The sequence below is a fragment of the Chlorocebus sabaeus genome, chromosome 11 (genome assembly GCF_047675955.1).
Source record: "Chlorocebus sabaeus isolate Y175 chromosome 11, mChlSab1.0.hap1, whole genome shotgun sequence".
Taxonomy (NCBI): domain Eukaryota; kingdom Metazoa; phylum Chordata; class Mammalia; order Primates; family Cercopithecidae; genus Chlorocebus; species Chlorocebus sabaeus.
The window spans coordinates 107,546,661-107,551,232 of NC_132914.1; the positions used below are offsets into that span (position 1 = coordinate 107,546,661).

At 44.1% G+C, this 4,572-nt stretch overlaps 1 pseudogene; it reads left to right on the plus strand.

Moving 5' to 3' along the window:
- The first annotated feature begins 1,111 nt into the window (after positions 1 to 1,111).
- LOC103239108 (zinc finger protein 706 pseudogene) lies at positions 1,112 to 4,258 on the plus strand (annotated as a pseudogene).
- The last annotated feature ends 314 nt before the right edge of the window (positions 4,259 to 4,572 follow it).

The window sequence follows — 4,572 nt, forward strand, 5'->3', positions numbered from 1 at the left end:
TATTCTTTTTGTGTGTGTGTTTGGAGATGGAGTCTCACTCTGTCACCCAGGCTGGAGTGCAGCGGTGCCATCTTGGCTCACTGCAACCTCCACCTCCCAGGTTCAAGTGATTCTCCTGCCTCAGCCTTCCAAGTAGCTGAGACTACAGGTGAGGGCCACCACGCCCAGGTGATTTTTTGTATTTTTAGTATGAGGTTTCACCGTGTTAGCCAGGACGGTCTCGATCTAATCTCGTGATCCGCCCGCCTCAGCCTCCCAAAATTCTGGGATTACAGGCATAAGCCACCGCACCTGGCCGATACAGGTATTCTTTACATTGTCCTTCATAAATGGCAGTGGGGAACCATTAAAAGCATAGAAATAGGCACTAGACTGCCTGGGTTTAAATCTCATTTTTGCCATTTATTATCTTAATTTAAAACTCACTTAATTTTCCAGAATCTTAGTCACCCCTTCTGTGAAATGGGGGAGATATAACAGCACCTATTTAATGGGATTGTTATAAAGATTAAATTAATTCATGGTGGGAAGCTTATTAAGGGCAGCATGGTAGAAGTGATCCACCCCAGGGCATAGGTCAGAGAGGGGTAGGTTTGCACCACTGCACTCCAGCCTGGGCAACAGAGGAAGACTCCATCTCAAAACAAAACAAAACAAAATAAAACAAAACAAAACAAAACAGGCCAGGCACGGTGGCTCACACCTGTAATCCCAGCACTTTGGGAAGCTGAGACAGGTGGTTCACCTGACGTCGGGAGTTCAAGACCAGCCTGGTGAACATGGTGAAACCCTGTCTCTACTAAAGATACAAAAATTAGCTGGCTGTGGTGGCAGACGCCTGTTAATCCCAGCTACTTGGAAGGCTGAGGCAGGAGAATTGCCCAAACCCAGGAGGTGGAAGTTGCAGTGAGCCAAGATTGTGCCACTGCACTCCAGCCTGGGCAACAGAACAAGACTCTGTCTCAAAATAAAATAAAATAAAAAATTATAATATTATATAATAAATAATATATATTATATAATACTATGTAATATATATTATATTGATATTGCCATATTCCCAGGCAGACAATAAAATATATAATATATATAATATAGCCTCTCCCTCCGGCGTCCTCTCCTGGCCCTCTCGCACTGTGCAGTCTCTCTGACGCAAGACTGTCCCGGCCCGGATATGGCTCGTGGACAGCAGAAAATTCAGTTTCAGCAGAAAAATGCCAAAAAGCAAGCTGGACAAAAGAAGAAACAAGGACATGACCAAAAGGCTGCTGCCAAAGCTGCCTTAATATATACCTGCACTGTCTGTAGGACACAAATGCCAGACCCTAATACCTTCAAGCAGCACTTTGAGAGCAAGCATCCTAAGACTCCACTTACTGCAGAATTAGCTGATGTTCAGGCATAAGGTTGTTTACAGGTGAATTCATGACACCTTTGACTCTTCTACTGTCTCAGACCTTAGGTAACATACCTGCAGCTGCTTTTCTAACAAACTGTTGATCAGCAAAAATAAAGGGGCTACAGAAACACTCGTTTTTATGCTGTTCCCTTTTGGGCTTCATGCAAAGACAATTCTGTGTCAATGTACAGTTGACTCTGATTTGGAAATCTGAAAATCAGTCCATCTTTGTTATAAAAATTTTTTTACAACTGTAATTATATTGATGCTCATGTTGTATAAAATAACTCATTTAATAAAATAGTACTTTGATTTATGAAAAAATACATAATATAAACTATAATATTATATATAATATATAATATAATAAAAATAATAAAATAGGCCATGTATGGTGGCTCAGGAGGCTGAGGCAGGAGGATCCCTGCGTCCAGAAGTTCGAGCCAGTCTAAGCAACACAGGGAGACCCCATCTGGGAAAAAAAAAAAATTGGGCCGGGTGTGGTGGCTCACGCCTGTAATCCTAGCACTTGGGAGGCCAAGGCGGGTGGATCATGAGGTCAGCTGATCGAGACCATCCTGGCCAACATGGTGAAACCCCGTCTCTACTACAAATACAAAAATATATCTAAATAGATCTATATAGATATAGATCTGTATAGCTCTCTCTCTCTATAGCTATATCATAGCTATATCTACCTCTGTATCTATATATAGATACATATTTGAGACGGAGTCTCACTCTGTCACCCAGGCTGGAGTGCAGTGGTGCAATTCTCCTGCCTCAGCCTCCTGAGTAGCTGGGATTACAGGCAGGTGCCACCATTCCCGGGTAATTTTTCTATTTTTAGTAGAGACAGAGCTTCACCATGTTGGTCAGGCTGGTCTCCAACTCCTGACCTCGTGATCCACCCCCCTCAGCCTCCCAAAGTGCTGAGATTACAGGCATGAGCCACTGTGCCCAGCCATAAATATATTTATATGTGTATATACACACATATATACACAAATATATAAATGTAATTTAAAAGCATTAATTTGTTACCTTTTTGTACCATAATATTAATTTGAGTTTTTTTTTTCTTTTGAGACAGACTCTCACTCTGTCATCCTAGCTGGAGTGTAGTGGCATGATCTCAGCTCACTGCAACCTCCACCTCCTGGGCTCAAGCGATTCTCCCACCTCAGCCTCCTGAGTAGCTGGGATTACAGATGCACACCACCATGCCTGGCTAATTTTTTTTTTTTTTTTTTTTTGAGAAGGAGCTTTGCTCTCGTTGCTTAGTCTGGAGTGCAATGGCATGATCTCCACTCACTGTAACCTCCACTTTCTAGGTTCAGGTGATTCTCCTGCCTCAGCCTCCTGAGTAGCTGGGACTACATGCGTGCACCACCACGCCCAGCTAATTTTGTATTTTTAGTAGAGACAGGGTTTCTCCATGTTGGTCAGGCTGGTCTTGAACTCCCGGCCTCAGGTGATCCACCCACCTTGACCTCCCAAAGTGCTGGTATTACAGACTAATTTTTATATTTTTAGTAAAGACAGGGTTTCACTGTGTTGGCCAGGCTGGTATTGAACTCTGGACCTCAGGTGATCCACCTGCTTTGGCCTCCCAAAGTGCTGGGATTACAGGTGTGAGCCACCATGCCCGGCCATGAAATTCTATAAAGTAAAACTTTCACTGTTTCTTTTCTGGCCATGATTATTAGTCACTTCATTTCAGAATTATTGCTGACTATAATTTTGTTATGAAAGACAGAAAATATTTTAAAAAGGAGCTGCTCTGGTGGTTGAACCAGCAAGGTGTTCCACCATATCTAAGACACTTAGAACAACACCTGGCACACTGTGAGCACTAAAGGAGCAAAGGACGTGCCATCCCAAAATATGCCAAATTGGACTGGGCATGGTGGTTGTAATCCCAGTACTTTGGGAGGCCGAGGCAGGCAGATCACTTGAGGTCAGGAGTTCAAGACCTGCCTAGGCAATATGGCAAGACAACGTCTGTACAAAAAAACACAAAAATTAGCCAGACACGGTGGTGCTCATATATAGTCCCAGCTACCAGGGAGGCTGAGGCAGGGGACTCACTTGAGCCCAGGAAGTGGAGGCTGCAGTGAGCCATGATCCCACCACTGCACTCCAGCCTGGGTGACAAAGAGAGACCCTGTCTCAAAAACAAAAACAAAAACAAAATTCCAAAACTCCAAATATGCCAAATCGATATATCAATTATTGTGTTAAAAAGCATTAGAGAGGCCGGGCGCGGTGGCTCACGCCTGTAATCCCAGCACTTTGGGAGGCCGAGGCGGGCAGATCACGAGGTCAGGAGATCTAGACCATCCTGGCTAACACGGTGAAACCCCGTCTCTACTAAAAATACAAAAAAATTAGCCGGGCGTGGTTGTGCGCGCCTGTAGTCCCAGCTACTGGGAGGCTGAGGTGAACCTGGGAGGCGGAGCTTGCAGTGAGCCGAGATCGCGCCACTGCACTCCAGCCTGGGCGATAGAGCGAGACTCCGTCTCAAAAAAAAAAAAAAAAAAAAAAAAAAAGCATTAGAGAGGCTGGGCACGGTGGCTCATGCCTGTAATTCAAGCACTTTGGGAAGCCGAGGCAGGCTGATCACTGGAGCCCAGGAGTTCAAGACCATCCTGGCCAACATGGTGAAACCCTGTCTCTACTAAAAATACAAAAATTAGCTGGACGTGGTGGTGCATGCTAGTCAGGAGACAGGGGCATGGGAATCACTTGAACCTGGAAGGCGGAGGTTGGAGTGAGCCTAGATTGTGTCACTGCACTCCAGTTAGGGTGACAGAGTGAGACCCCATCACAAAAAAAAAAAAAAAAAAAATAGAGAAAGTAAAGTTTCGGAAACAATAAGCTGACCACTGTTTTCCTGCATGTAACAAGTGATGAGGATTTATCTGGAAAAGGTACCCTCTCCATATAAGAGCAAGAAAATAGCCTTTATCTCCAGAGACTTAAAATTAAAGGCTACAATGGACGTCTGTAAACATACTTCTCAAAGTTACCCTTACTTCCACCAGTTTGGCACTCCCCACCATTTATCACCTAGTGACTCCCCTGAAAAATTTACTGCCCCAGACAGATTTTATTTGTCCTGTCATTTCTTCTCAAATGTATTGCTCTTTGTCTAAAACGTAAAAAGCATC